Here is a 15500-nt window from a genome sequence, read left to right as displayed (position 1 = left end):
ATAGAAATTGGTTTGAGAAGATTATGATCGACCTTGATAAGTTTGTAAAAACCAGTATGGAGAGAAAACAAAAGAAAATTTTAAGAGATACAAATGAATACAAAGAGAAGAGGGCCTATCCAACACCAAATACAAGGGAAATTAATAGAGAAGTGGATGCAAAGAGGGAGACAATTCAAACTGAGGTCGGTGATGCTGAAGGGATACAAACTGACAGTAGAAGGAACAGTTTTTTTAGAAAACCCACCCCCACTGAGACGCTCGGACCGATTAAGAAATCGGGGTCAGCCACATGATTATTTGGATCAGAGAACACCTCAACGACAGGGTTTCCACTCAGGAAGCAACTGGAGGGGTGGGAGACAGAGGAGGAACTTCAACAGCAACAACTGGCACCACAGGTAAAACAATTACAAACGATGAAAGTTTCAGATTTTATGTCCATCAACAAGGACAGTTTATTGGACAACAATGACTTATTAATAGACACTTTCTATGACTTTTCTGTTACTCCCTTGAACCAAAGTATTAGTACTAACAGCAATGATCGTCCTACTATTTTTGGTGACAAATCATTTCACATCTACAATTACTCGGATTTAAAAATTTCCGACAGTCGCATGAGTTTAATGAAAAAGGTATTTTGTTTGTACCTAACTTCAAACATGACATGAATTTAAGATTGTTTTTTGGGAACAGACATACTATTGGTAGAGAGACACAGACATTCACAGTTAAAATAAGTAGTTTGTTTATACCACCTAACAACCCTTTGATATCAGTATTTGAACGTTTATGTGTCACCCAGATTAGGAGACTGACAAAAGGCTACCAACTAATAAGAATTTAACATCTGCAGAAGAATTCTGCCTGAAGGAACTTTCATCCAACAAGGAACATAGGGTCATGAAACTGGACAAAGAGGGCGGTGTAGTCATAATGATGAACACTGACTACTCTTGGAATATGCAGAGCATATTACATGACTCTAACACCTATGAATTGGTCTCTAAATTTGAAGTTCAGGCGGCATACACAAAAATTGACTGGCAACTTTATGAATTGCTTTGTAAAGGAATAATTAACTACGCAGAGTACAACTACATGTTAGTAGAACACCCAGTTATGCCTAGTTTATTCGGAATCCCCAAGATTCACAAATATATCATTAATCCCCCTTTCAGACCAATAGTGGCGGCCAGGGGATCAAAAACAGAACCATTAGCAGCTTTTATAGACATTACTGGTAAGAATACTCTTGACAATATACCGCACATATTAAAAGATTCCTGGCATTGTTTGGACAGTCTTAGGACCCTATCTGACTTGAACCTAGGCGAATTTTGGTTTGTAACTGTTGACATAGTAAACTTGTTTTCATTGATACCTCACGACATTGGTCTAGAGTGGTTTGCCAGCAGATTAACTAAACATAGTCACATACATCAGGTGAAGAGAAGCCTACTGGTTGATTTGATGTGGATTGTTCTAGAAAACAATTACATCTGCTTTGAAGGTGAATTTTACAAACCATCCACTGGAGTTGCTATGGGCGCCAAATGTGCACCCATTTATGCCAAATTAGTATTAGCCGAATGGGAGGAACAATATGTCCTGACATCCAGGTACAGATCCAAAATGACCATTTGTTTAAGATTTTTGGATGACATATTGCTCCTTTGGAATGGAACCCGAGATGAGTTGGAGGACTTTATAGGTTACCTCAACAACACCACGACTTTTTTGAAATTCACTAGTAAGGCGGACAGAAATACCATTGACTATTTGGATTTACAGTTACACACTAAAGATGGGAAGGTACAATCTAAATTATTTAGGAAGAAGACATACAGCAACACATTTTTACACAATGAGAGTTGCCATCCTTATTATGTGAAGAAGAACATGGTAAAAGGCCAGATCATTAGCGTATTACGCATAGTTAGTGAAGATAGTATATTCTTGGAAGAACTGGAGGTATTAGTTGGCCTGTTTGTTGAACGGGATTATCCTATAGATTTACTAACCTCAGTTAAACAGGACATCATTGGAAGAAGGGACATAGACTTCAGACCCATTTTGTCAGACAACCAAAGGCACACAGAGAATAGCAATATTCACAGACATAAAGTCAAGGTCATCCAGACAGGCATGGTTTTGCAACATAACACCACAGTCATTAAGGTTAAAGATATTATTCAATTAACATGGCAAAATGTACTTCCCACAGACATGCAAGACACACTAGGAAAACACCCTAAATTCATCAACAGTATGGGACTGAATATCAAAGAACATTTGGAGAGAATATCCACACCTACTAGTCAAAGGCCAGCTAGGTTGGCCAAATGTGGCAATTGCCAAGCATGTAAATACATCAATGACAGCCCATATGTTCAAGTGGGCAATTACAAGAGGTCTTTGAAGAGCCCTGGTTATTGCAATTGCAACACCAACATGGTTATATATGTGGCAACTTGTCTATCTTGTCCAGCTTTCTACATTGGAATGACCACAAGAAAGTTGAGACAAAGGATTATGGAACACAACAGGGGCATTAAAAATAGGAAATCAACTAATTCCTTATTCAACCACAGTAAGGAATGTATCAATTACAAAAAAAAAAAAATGTTTATTTTTTTGTTATAGACAGATTGTACACCAAAGACTTTGGTGGTGACTATAAAACCATTCTAGAAGTCAGGGAATGCTTGTGGCAAATACAACTAGATGCAAGCAATGCACCTGGCATTAACGACACATTATCCCTAGCATGTATACTAAAACACAACGCTTCATGCATTTAACAGTTCGAAATTAAAAACAATAGAGAATTTTTTGACTTTTTTGTATACATATATTTTTTACACACACTTTACATTTTATACATATATATTTTCATATTTTTTATATTTCTAAATGTTTTTTCAAAATTCAAGTGTTGAAATAATTCACGTGTAAAGTAAATACACTATTGACAACTGTGTACTTGGTGTTTTCAAAAAAACTTGTATAAGTTAACATCAAAAAGCTAAGGGGTAAATTACAAAGTATACATAATAGAATCATTGTATCCAATTAGTATTTTGATATCAGTGTTAATTGAAGTGTATATTTAAAGGTTGTGATGATTGGTGACAAACTGACTCTGAAGATGCCCTACACAGGTGAAAGCACTTAGTCAGTCAAAGGTTTTATGTTAATAAAGACATGTTGGTTTTACTTTGGCACTACCAGTGTTTTTTGTTTTACCGCGCAGAACACTGTCACACACCCTTAGCAACTCTTGCCACATGGTTGTGGTGTAGCATGCGTGCCATTGACTATTATGGAGAATTCATGAATTGTGTTACATTGCAGTTTTATGAAATCTAAATATATTTTCCTTGTGATCCCGTTTGCTCACAGATGTACTGTGGTTTTACTTTGCGTTAGTGTGGCCATGATATTAAATGTTATTTTTATGTGTTGTGCATGTTTTTTTATGGCATTGGCTATATATTTATCCACTGGCATTTATTAACATTATAATACATAGGTTTGGTCTGCTTTCATGGCTCCAATTTTGTTTGAGAAAATGTAAACCGTTTTTTTTTTTGGTTTACATTTCTTCATGCTTACACTACACCTGCACCACTTCATGAATCATTATATACCTTCATTTGCATGCTACACTGCTGTGCATGGGGTAATTAGCATACATCGCTGCTGGTAGTGCACATGGAAACAGCTCGTACCTGAATTGCTCGGTGGCCATATTTGGCGCTAGATCGCCGATGCTACTCCGGTGCCTGGTGCAAGCTTCATGAATCCCGGGGATAGTCATACACTCACAATGTCAAACTAGAACTGATCACGCATAGTTGCTTGAACAGCAACTGACTGTCAATATAGGAAAACAAAAAAGCATTTCTTTATTAATGGGTACTCTCCCTCGAACATGTGCACGTACACACACACACACACACACACACACACACACACACACACACACACACACACACACACACACATTCCGAGTTATATATAAAACTCCAACATTGCACTATTGCTGGGAAAGGGCAAATTTCATGATTTCTGCTGTATCACAATCTCGCACAGATTAATGCATTAGAAGTTAAATATTTACATCCTTTTTTTTTCATTTAATCACCTATTTGCCACTGCCACTTGCTTAAAAAAGCAATTTCCCTAAGTCCTACTAATTCAGTCACCCATAACAACATATGCCACCCAACATCCCATCCTACAAAACTGTATACCCCTACCAGAACACTATCTCTAAAAGTAAAACACCCTTCTCACTCACTAACCCTAACAGTCATTTCCTTCTCCATCCCACTTTCTAACCCTAAGATTCTCTTTTTGTTCTGTAACCCTATGAGTCCCTTCTATCTCCTGAACCCTAAGACTACATTCCTCCTCATTAAACCAAAAATCCTAGTTTTGCTCTGTAACATTAAAACTTTCTTCCCACTCCTTAAACATAAAATCCCCTTCCTGTTCATTAGAATAATGTATACTCCCACCTCCTACAACTCCAGCAGCACTGTTGTTGCACTTGCTTCACTCAAAATCAGCTTATTTATTTATTTATTTGCCTTTGTTTACCCTGGAAGTCTGACTGGGTTATATCCATTTTCAGATGAGGCCTGGGCAGAAAAGCTCCATTTTCTTACATTGCATTATACTTAGTTCCAGTTAAACGCAGAGTAGTTTCATTTCTATTTACATTTATACACAAATACTAGTTATATTTATACATTCTAAGATTTTACAGAGGTGGAAGTTACTAAAGAGAAAGCCCATGTGCAGCTTAATGGATTGTACAGGCAATAGTCATGTATAAAAATTGTTTTGTCATCTCAGTGAGAGGTTGAGAGCATTCAGTTTAAGGAGAGTATTTGGTGAGTATTGTATGATGAATACAAAGTCTTAACCTTCTGATGAGCATGTGAAAGACCAGGATTGGATAAGATGTTGGTTATGCAGTGATTTAAAACTACTGAGTATTATCTGAGAGTTTTATTTCTGTGGAGATACATACAGTGATGATGTGTTGGGGTGAGCTGTAGCAGCTGCTTTCCTGAACTTGTATTTGAGTTTAAGCAGGAAACAAGCAGCAGCCTACACAAGATACAAGACTGTCAAGTCTCTTGCTTTGCAGCAGTGGTCTCAGACTTCTTGGGAACTGAGTGCCTATATGTATATAGGGTTTCACTTTACAATCCTGTAATACTGAAATATCAAAACTCAGTATCCTGAGACTGTAAAGCCGAAAGCTGAAAAACGCGAATCCCCAGAAGCGTGAAATTCAAAATAATGACTGCCCACAATACACCTTCCTCCCTACACTACAAACCAACAAAACACAGACAAATACAACAAAACAAACACACATATGGACCCTACATATAAGCAGGGGGGCAAGCCCCCCTGCACCCTCCATGTGGGGGGCTGCACCTCCCACACCCCCGCTACTTATATATACTAACTCCGTGGTCGCACTAAAAACACAAACAAACAAAAACCACCACTACACATTCTACACTCCCCTTGTACAAACACACATCACATATGTACAAATACCACTACTCTCAACATTTACACACTCACAATCTTACCTACCTACCCTAACCCATAACTCAAAACACACACACACACACACACATACACTAAAATCCCTTCCAAAAAGCCCTAGTAAAATATCACTTACCTGAATCTCCAGCTATATCCACATACCACACCGCGCATCAGGAACACAAGGAATTCCACGTCACATACGTGCCTTCACAACCACGGATTCAACATTTCTGCATTCGGGATTCTGCACTTTCGCGCAAATGCAGTTTTGACACTTTCGCCTTGAGCTACTGCAAATTCGATATTTCAGTAGTTTGGGATTTTGAAGTGAAACCGTATATATATATATATATATATATATATATATATATATATATATATATATATATATAGTATGGCTGTATGGCACTTTGCCCCCATGTCAAAGGGTGCAATGTGGTTTGCCCTTAATTAAAATGATTTTAGGTTTTTATGTCTTTGGGAGCATTGCTCCCAAACCTTTAGTTGCTTTGTGTTTGAATAATCATGTGCCAGTTAAACAAGACTTAATTATTCATAGTGAACCAGTTAAATGTCATGTTATAGCACAAGTTTCAACTTCCACCCTTCTCATTTAAGGAAAACAAATATATACATTTGCCAAATCTAGTGAGAACATACAAGTGTATGATTGTGCAGCCTGCCTTCAATCAATGTATGACCATGGCACTTTCAGACATGGAACCCACTGCTGGTAATGTACAGCTGCAGTCCTAATGGGCATGTCATAATTATGTTAACAAGTCTACCGACAGGTGTTAAATACTTCAAAATGTAAACAATGCAAAATCAAGGGTGCAGTCATTACATAGCTGTTGAATTTAAGTCCCTTTGACAAATACTCTGATAGAATCTTATATTCAACAAGATAATGCAACCAAGGAAGTGCAATTTAATTTTAATACAATCAGTTTATTTTTATTTTTTTATTTTTTCTTGTTGCTGTTTATTTCAGTCAAGAGTTTCTTGTACATATCTATGGAGAAGGCAACTCGGTAAGCTATCATTGAACTGTCCTTTACAAAGTAAAAGTTTTGTCTGGTTTTCCTATATTTACAGGTGATACTGTGCATCACTCTCTATAAGCACATCTTAAAAGCAACACAGTAGAAACATTCTGGTGTTCTTTGTTCCACCACAAAGAAAACAAAGCATTAAACAGAATGTTGAGACTCTTTCAGGAATTTAGCCCAAGCGAGTGTTACAAAGTTGTCAAAACAAGCATAATGTAATCTATAAGACTTCCCTCGGGATTCATGAAGCTTGCATCAGGCGCATGCGTAGCGTTGGTGATCTAACACCAAATATGACCACCGATCGATTCAGGTACGAGCTGTTTCCACATGCACTACCTGCATTTGCCACAGCCGCACAGCTCCTGGAACATGTATGCTAATTACCCCATGTGCAGCAGTGTAGCATGCAAATGAAGGTATATAGTGATTCATGAAGTGGTGCAGGCATAGCGTAAGCATGCAGAAAAGTAAACCAAAAAATGGTTTACATTTTTTCTAACATAAAATCAGAGCCATGACAGCAGGCCAAATTCACGTATTATACTGTTAATAGATGCCAATGGCTAAATATATAGCCATTGGCATAAAAAAACATGCTCAACACATAAAAAAGAACATTTAATGTCATGGCCACACTAACGCAAAGTAAAATCGCAGTGCATCGGTGTGCAAACGGAATCACAATGAAAATATATTGATATGTAATAAAACAGCAATGTAACATATTTCATGAATTCCCCATAACAGTCAATTGCACGCATGTTACACCACAACCATGGTGCAAGGGTTGCTAAGGGTCTGTGACAGTGTTCTGCGTGGTAACTAGGAATTAGTAGTCAATGCCATGCAAATGAGACAAGTAATACTGAATTGCAAAATCCCCACTGGCGTAAGGATGTACCTCACAGCATTGTGGTACAACACCGAGGTGTGGCCTGGAGATAAAGATGACATCAAGAGAGGGGTGCACCACCTTAGCTGTAAGCACATTGGAGCAATGACAATCCAGGTTGCCTGTTGCTAAGCAAAGCCGCAGGATAGGGATGTATAAGTAGCCATAGCTTTGCTTAGCTGAGAGTACAGAAGGTAACCGAAAGTGCATGTGAACATGGATGAAAACGCACTCAAAACCTGGTAACCGGCTGTCCGCGGCAGGTACCACACCTGAAACAGGAAGGATACAGGAAGACAATAAGGAAATGCTGCGGCATGGTAATTGGAGTACAAATGCATAATTAACACCTAGGAACTCACAGAGGGCCATTGACAACAGCTAACAAGGCTGATAGCACCTACCTGCAGAACAGGAAAGGGGAGGTGCCGTACTGCAAAGAAAAGAAAACTGTCACAGCAGAACAAAGCAAACTTGTAGTAGATCAGCTACATAACACATTTTGCTACACAATCCTGGTTTGGGAAAGTTCAAAACAAGAAAGTTGGCAGCTGGATGCATGCCTGACAATGGGAGGGGAATTGGGTTAAAAAGTGAATTAAAGGGCAATAGATGAATCATGGCAGCCAAGCGTAATTCAACAATAAAGGCCCCACAATAGCAGTACCTGCTGTAAAACCCATAATTATGATACTCTGCAGCTGGAATTGCACATACACACCCAATTTCACCAGCAGCATCCATTGCACAATAGTATAAGGTGTGAAAGCACCTCACACACACTTGTGTATTCCCAGACCCTCTGCACCATTGGTGTATACAGACGGGGAACTTTTAATATGTACATGTTAGGGGCTGCCATAGCTTTGATTCACCAGCATGTGTTAGAGACTGACAGTGGTGTGGAGGATGATGCTGACAACCATCTCAGGCACCGGTGGAGGAGAAGAGTCTTCAGACCCAGGGTAACCTGCCAGGGGCTACATGATCTAGAGATAGTAGAGCTTTACAGGGTGGACATTCACCATACAGCAACTTTTTGAGCTGTGCCAGCCATGCCTAAGAGCCAGAAATAACAGAGGGGAACCCATCCCAGTGGACATGAAGGTACGTGTAAGCTTGAGAATACTAGCCACAGGTACCTTTCAAAAGCCATCTGGGGATATCATGGGGATCTCACAGACATCAGCATCCAGGGTACTCCACCAGTTCTGGGATGCCATGTTACCACATGCCAAAGAGCACATATACTTCCCCTGAACGCAGGAGGAGTAGGCCAGCAATATGCGGCTCTTCCACTGTGTGGCAGACTACCTGGAGGTACTGGGTGCAATAGACTGCACACACATACACATCAAGACACCACCCAGTGAACAGGGTAGGCACTACATAAACCGCAAGGGATACCCCTCCATCAACTGCCAGGTCATGTGCAATGCCCTGGGCATTATCATGGATGTGTGTGCTGGCAGCCCTGGAAGCTATCATGACTCCCACATCTGGCATGCCTCACAGCTTTATCAGGTATTTGCTAGGGGGGACATCTGATATGGCCACCTGGTGGGGGATGCTGGCTATGCACTGGAACTGTGTATGATGACGCCCATCAGAAGTGCACACACACCCATGCAAGAATGCCATAATGAGGCACACACAGAAATCAGAATCATCACAGAGCGTGTGTTTGGGATGCTGAAATCACGGTTCCATTGCTTGGACATATCTGGTGGAGCCTTGCAGTACTCTTCAGGCATGTGTGCCCACATCTTCATAGTATGTTACACAATATGATCCTGCGGAAACAGCTGCAGCAGGGTCAGAATGGTGAAGGCCCTCACAACCCACCACCATAGCCAAGGGCCCTAAAGGCACATAGGGACTCAGACCATGAACACTCTGTGCCAGCCCCAGTAGGCAGACAGAGGCATGCCCAGTATGCCCATGCCTTGGCAAAGAGGGAACATATAGCACTCACACTGACAGTGTAGGCACCTATGGACTGACACTCTTCTCCACCTGCACACACAGCAAACAAGGACGGCACACACACACACACACACACACACACACACACACACACACACACACACACACACACACACACACACACACAACCACCTGTAACTAGTCATGTATAGGTGGTCTACTGTGTGCATCTTACATAGGCAGCCCTCAACTATTGTACACACAACTGCCATTGGCAGAAGGTAAGTCAATACTTGAACAGTAAATTAAGTTATCAGCATGTGTCGATACTGTATGTATAGGTTCATAGGTACATAGGTAGGTACATGCCTAACTGCCCAAGGCCATTCATAAGCATAGCCAAAATGTGTCTGCTCTTGCCATCTCATTGATTAACTGTCCCTCTGTGGAGCAGAGCCAATTGTGGGATCCCTGGGGTGTATCCACTGTTCCCCACCCACTCTGCAAGGATTCCCTGGAGTGTTAGTGAGGGGCTCCATATAATGTAATCAGGGATGTAGTTTCAAATCATGGGGAGTACCCATGACAGGAATCTGTCACTCCAGCATCTTCCAGTTATGGTTGTGGCATGGTGTAGCTCATTACAGTGTGTGGTTCACTGTGACATGGATTTCCGTAGGTGGAGCATATCCATTAAGCCTGACTTGGACACGGCCTTGTTGGCCAGCAAATATCATCTCTGAGTAAACAAGATGCCACTGAGTAATGCAAGGGTTTTGCAGTCTGGCAGCATAGGACACATGTCTGAGGGCATTATTCCTCTTTGTGAGGTACATTCATGGCCCTTCCAGCTGTCAGATGTGTCCTCTGAGGTACATCCAAAATGGATTATCATACTCAATGATGGGATTGATGAGTGATGAGTAAAGGGGCACAATAACCTAAGTCTGTTTAGATGTGAACCATTAAGTAATCAGATGGCCTACATAGATGGATGTCCTAACTACTTCGCAGATATGACTGTCAAATGAGAGATCACTATGTAAGGTAGTCCCCACATACCTATTACGTCGTCTCAATTATAGTGTCTGCCACTCATGTATTAATATGTGTGTGTGTAGTTTCCCAAAATGGAATGACTATGCAGTATGTGGCCTTTAGCTGGATGCCATGACTCTGACACCCTGTGTTGGTCTATGTGAGGCCCGTTGAAGGACGTCTGTGACAGCTGGACTATCAGTTATGGCTCCCAGTCTGCAGTAATCACCAAACACGGCCTGCTGTAGTCCACCTGTGTTAGCCCGTACCTCTGAGAAGTATATGGCAAACAGAGGGGGGCCCAGGACTGAGTCCTGTGGGACACCAGTTGTGACTGGTCAAGAGTTGGACCTGGAGGCTGCTAGGCTTACCATGTGGATTCTGTGTGTAAGCCTGTTGGCAAACCAACCTGTAATGTATGGATGTTTGTAATGGCTGGTGAGTGTAGAAATAATACCTGAGTAGGGAATGGTGTCAAAACCCTTGGCGAGGTCCAGGTAGTATGTGTGAACTACCACACCCCACACCTAAAGTCTAGGTGACTGTAAGATGTCTAACAGGTTCAGTAGGTATGACCTGCACTCAATCAAGCTGACCTGGGTGGGGTCAAGTGTCTGGAGGTTACCATTGTCTGTGTTAATGAGTGCCATGAGGATGCGCTTCATAGCCGTGCAGATCAGGCTACTCAGACTTATGGGGTGGTAGTTACCATGGCCAGTTGTGTCACCACCTTGGTGGAGTGGAATAGCTGTTGCCATGCACCAGTGAATGGCCATGTAGCCTCTGTAGAGGCTGATGTTGAATTGCTATATTAGGCAGGGGGTCACTTTGTCTTGTAGTGTCTGCAGGATGCAGTCTGGAACACCATCTGCCTCCACTGACGCTCTGTCATGCCATTTGAAAGGGCCATTACCACCTGTATGTCTCAGATGTCTGGGATACTGTACGTATTGGGAATTGTTGTGGGCCCTGTAGGGGATGAAGCTTACTCCGAATGTATCATCAAGTGTGTTGGTGATATCAGTAGGGTCAGTATATTTAGTGCAATATTGCACCAGCACAGTGAAACTCTGTGTGTTACTGCTAACATCCTTGACATAGCCAAAGAAGCCTTTGTGGTCATATTCCAAATCCATGCCTATTTACCTGTGGATGTCAGCCTTGGATGATTACATGAGTAACATAAGTATCTTGCTAATACTGGTCACGGACATCTGCATGTCTTGGGATTTGCACTACTGTCCTACTTCTGTTGTATAGCCTGTATAATGCAGGGGTTCACCAGACTGGTGTTCTTGTGTAGGAGTAGCAAGTCCTGCTTTACCATTGATGGCACTACCCATACATCTTTGTTGGTGCTTATAGAGTGCATTTGTAATTCCGTCTGTATCTTGAGCAGTGTCATCCCTGAGTGTGAACCCTCCCACCTCTGTCATTAATACTGTGAATTTAGCTGTAGGAAAGGTATTCACTTTGTGTTCCTTGGGTGGGGGAGATGGTTGGGAGTGGAAATCATCAGTGAATAGTTCATGGTCAGATCTAAACTGTGACCAGTTTACTTCTGCTGTAGTGCACCTGTTGCACATGTTAGTGATTACCACTTCTAGCATGTTTTCACCTCTCATTAGTCCATCTACCAACTGATACAGGCCATATGAGGTGATAAATCCCAGGAAGTACTGAGCCTGGAAGTGAATACTCAAGTAGGTTATCCAGTTAAGTGTATGGTAGCCGACACTGACCAATAACAGGGTGTCTGGCAGGACTGTCATGTTAACCACCTCTCCAGATAGTTGTAGTGGTGCTCCTGGGTCTTGGAGGGTTATCTGTAGTAGCTCACAGTTTGCATTGCAGTCGTGGCTGATGTTAGCTGCACATGGGGGATCACAGAGGTATCATGCTGCCCCACTATCTTGGAGGTGTAGGTATCCCCGATGAATATGGATGCACCCCCTCCATGTCTGTGCCAGTCCATGTTCAGTGGCTGAAATGTGTGTTATGGGTTGTAGTCTGGTAGTGCCAGTGTGCTCACAGGAGCCTTATACAGGTCCCAATCAGAGAGCTCCTCCACTCATGGGATTGTACTCTCTTTTGCAACAGTTTCTTCTTTCTGTTGTACAGCTTGTTTATGGCAGTGGACCACCATATTGGCTTCCTTATTTTGGAGGATAGCGTCTTGGTTCTTTTTGGGATAGCACGATCCATGCACTCGTGTAAGTGCTTATAGAGTGTATTTGTGTAGGATTCAGCAGTTGTAACTATATTGTCCATCTGCATGGGTGTCATGAAGTTCACCACTTCTGTCTTAAGAAGCATGAAGTTGTCTTTGTAGAAATATTATATTGTGGTTGTCTTAATGGGGGGTGGGGGTGGGATGTGGATATCAAGGGTGTTTAGCTTATGGTCGGATCAGACCAACGAGGAGTTGACTTCAGGTGTGGAACTCATATTGGTGATGCCTAGGTCTAGGATATTGTTGCCCCTGGTGGGGGTGTGGATAAGTTGATCCAGGGCATTGGAGTTTATGAATTCCAGAAAGCGTTGAGCTAATGAGTTGGTACACGAGTAGTTTTCCCAGTTAATGGTGGGGTAGTTGAAGTCACCCATTAGTAGGATGTTTGGTTGAACCCTAATAATTTCCAGTACATCAAGAAAAGAGGAGTGGGAATCTTGGGACATGGTGGGGGATCTATAGCAAGCTACAATTTGGATTGCAGTTTAGCCCGGAGGTAGTTGCACTTGGATAACCTCGGATGCATTGTGCTAAGCAACTAACCTGGAAGGGTGGATATCCTTAATGAATATGGACACACCTCCGCCTTGGGTATTTCAGTCTGGGTTACATGGCCGAAAAGTGTGGTATGAGTTATAGCCTGGTAGTGCAGCGGTGCTCTCTGGAGCCTTGAATCATGTCTCAGTCACTTCACAGATATCAATGCTCTCCATTACAAGGAGTGTCTCGAGTTAGTGAATTTTGAGATTTAGACTTCCAGCATTGAGTAGCATTACCTTCAGTTTGTGCTTGCCTTTTCCTGTTATGGTTGTGAATATGCTATTTGAACCTTGCCTAAAGAAGGCACTATAGGGACAGCAAGAGCCTTAGCCAGTATCCAGAATCCCAGGGGCAACAGGTGTAGGCCATCTGTGGCAAAGCATTGTGGTCTGTCGACCATGTGATCCGAAGCAGACAGATACCGGATCCTCTTAGAATTTTACCAGAAGCTTAGCCAATTGTTGAAGTCAGTCATTTTGTCCTCGTACTGCAGTATCATTCTGGGTGATGGCAGAATGCTACTCAGGGCTAGGGTCATACCTGTCTGGGCTACAAGATCGGAGAGCTCTTCCATGTCTCTTTTCATGTAGTCCAGGGAGGTAGTCCAGGGACATATGTCTCAGGTCATTTGCACCAACATGGGCAATAACAGAGTCATATTTGTACTTGTTGTGGAGTGACCTGCGTGTGTGGGTTATGTGGCAGATCCCGGTACCTGACAGTCAGCTGACAGTAACTTTCTCCTTGTTTAGTCTGGTGATTGTGACAACTGTGTGCCTGACTATAGAGTCACCTATCACTAGTGTGTTGGTTACTTTGTTTTGCCTTATTGGCTGTGGTTGAGTGGCACACTGAGTCTGTGGGCTATGTGTCATTGGGGTTGTGTTGGGGGATGGAGGCTGCTTGTGTTTCGCTTTGAAAATCTCTGTTGCTTAGACAGATTATTATTGAGAGCCTCTGCAAATGTTTTTGTGTTACTATGTGTGGATTATGGTGGTGTAGATTTAGTGAGACTATGTGATGAGTGTGGTGTGGTGCAAATGTTTACCTTCTCCACATGACTGTCAAGTTCAGTCTGGGTTGGAGAGAGAGCTTTACCTCCAGTTTGGCTAGATAAGTGCATCTCACACAGGTTGTAGTGTTGGGTGGTAGGTGGAGAGGGTTGTCTGTGTACATGAGGCAATTTCTACTTTGCCGCAAGATGCCCAGATTAATCAGATAGACAGGAGAGAACGCTGGGTGTTGACCCTTGGACATGCCTGAATATAAAAATATTTTCCATGAGATAAGTGAAGAAAGTGAGTACAAGAGCTGTTTTACTCTAAGCAAGTGAGAAAAGTACATACAAACACTGTTGTCCTCTAAGTAATGAGGAAGATTGAATGCTATAGTAATTAGTAGCTTACGTAATGATTACAAGTGCTGAGCATGAATAAGCAATCCAGATAGGGTATTGGATAACATAAACACACTGTCCAACCCCCCCAACAAGTACACAATCATATATCCATGTACACTACAGAGCCCCTGTAACCACAACTATGCAGTTACAAGCTGCACTCAGACTGCATGGGACCTGTCCACATCCCAGGTTGTATCATACGCATATGGCAAAACAAGTTGCTCTCCACATACACATAATGTAAAACATAGCTTCATGTCAGGCTGGGTACACACTGAATGGTGCACACTAACAGGTATCACAACCCACAAAGGGGGAGACACCACTGATAATGGGAAGTACTGCACTACTACACTGCTGAGTCTTGTCTGAAAGGCCATGTACCTTGATCAACTTATTTGATGTCAGCAGTACAGATGTAGATGACAGTAAGGTTGATTTCACACTGCATGTCATAACCTTGCCAGGTCATAGGACATCATCACCCATACTGTGTTCCACCTACGCTCAGTATACTAGATGTACATTCCTATGTCACAGGAGTGTTTTGCAATGGGACTGCTGGCAGAACCAACACTACAGAAGGTGTCTGAATAATACATGCACATCACACCAGTGCCAGCTACAGTAAGACAGGGTTAATTCATTGTACTCCCCCTCATTGCAGTCTATACCACACAGACTAACAGAAGGCATCTGCCTATTGAAGTATGCGAATGACTATAACCTAGGAGCAATAGCTGACTCAGTGTTGTAGACAACATACAGAAGGGGCTTTTTGGGTGAAGTGTGTGACATATACCAGCACAGAAAAAACTATGTTAATAAACC

This window comes from Protopterus annectens, chromosome 5.part0 (genome assembly GCF_019279795.1).
Source record: "Protopterus annectens isolate FY-2018-M chromosome 5.part0, PAN1.0, whole genome shotgun sequence".
Taxonomy (NCBI): Eukaryota; Metazoa; Chordata; order Ceratodontiformes; family Protopteridae; genus Protopterus; species Protopterus annectens.
This window is presented reverse-complemented; position numbering follows the sequence as displayed.